Source organism: Lupinus angustifolius, chromosome LG10 (assembly GCF_001865875.1).
Source record: "Lupinus angustifolius cultivar Tanjil chromosome LG10, LupAngTanjil_v1.0, whole genome shotgun sequence".
In the NCBI taxonomy this organism is placed as follows: domain Eukaryota; kingdom Viridiplantae; phylum Streptophyta; class Magnoliopsida; order Fabales; family Fabaceae; genus Lupinus; species Lupinus angustifolius.
Window position 1 is genome coordinate 13,129,208 of NC_032018.1, and position 1,653 is coordinate 13,130,860.

Consider the following 1,653-nt stretch of genomic DNA (forward strand, 5'->3'; position numbering starts at 1 on the left):
ATATATATATATTTATTGTCAGTATAAAAATTTATACATGCTCAATGCATCATCCACATATTACTTTTTTGAAGAGTCAATGGTGATTACTAATGAGTAGTGAATGTAAAACCCTGAAAATCATTTCATAATTACTATATTTAATATCTTGGAAATGGGTAAAAAACTTGTATGTAACATATAACTCAAAAATCATTTTTTCCATTTTATCTATTCTCTTTCAATACGTCACATTCTCAAACCTTTGCGGAAATAATTTCTTAATAATTAAAATGTAATTGAACGAAACACAATTCTTTTCTAAATACTTCTCATTAATCAATTCTTGAATTTGTAATACGTACATCATGGTTTACAAAATACAAGGTGAAGTCTATTCTTCACCCCTAACAAAGACTAAAAATATAAATAAAAATAAAATAATATAGGGGGCGTTAGCGTTGCAAAAGTATCCTACACAGGTTCCCTATCAAAAGAAAGAAAGGAGCTCCTAGACTGGTAGTGCACTGGAAACCTCACTTGGGTCTTCCTTGATCTCCGAGTCTGAAGATATCTCTATAACCTCCACTAAATCCTCTATGCAAATTAACTCTACAAAGTCATCGTCCTCGTCCTCCACCACCTCATCTGCTGCCCAATCCATCGAAGGGTCTGGGGTGTACCCCCTAGGCCCCGATGAAGTAGTCATGCCTGCTCTTTCCATCCCTCTTGGTGTTGAGTCAATAGATGAGAATCTCGGTTGGGCCCAAGTCATGACAACCTCCGATCTGCCTCGTGCCCCAACTAGTGCGGATGGACCAGCAGGTACGAGCCTTCTCTCTGGTAGGGTGAACGATGCTTCCCAGACTGAATAATGTGTTGGGAGATGCAACACAGAGTCATCACATACGAGATCTAATTTTAGGTCGCAAGGACTAGTGTAGGTGTATTTGTTTCCTTCAACGCTTCATGCCCCCTCCTGGGACATGGTAAAGCGGTAGCCTCTGATCATCGTCGATCTGTCCATCTAAACATGGATGTATACGATTACACCAGAAAGAAAGAGAAGGAGTAAAACATCTAATGAAAAACTTATCATTGATCGCACCAAAACTTATTCCTCGCAAGGATATATATATGATCGATGTGTTCCAACGGAACTGTCCATTTCAGGATTGGAAATAACCGAGAGTACATGTCCTATAACAAGCCGATTTGATCGCACCAAATCTTATTCCTCGCAAAGATATATATATATATATATGATCGATCTGTTCCAACAAAACTGTCCATTTCAGGACAATGTCGTATCAAACACTTTATGGGCATCCTTCTCATCGATCCTGATTGCAAAGAGGGGTTGTCAAAGATCGTCTAGTTTGCGTTGTAAGTACTGTCCGATCCAACAGAATACCTCATGTAGAAATACACGGGACTCGCCTCACCTAGACTCTCCCTCAAGACTTTGTTGACAAATCACGACCATCACCGTCCCTCTCAACATCTTGGGGCTCATTCGTCTCCCATAAATTTCCTCCCCACTATTTCATTATTCACAATGAATATGCACACTAACCGAAGTTAGTAAATTAAATTTTTTAATCCATCTTTTATAATGATCTGCCCATCCTAAGACATCTTCCATTGGGAATGCTTCTAGTGGGACCTGATCTT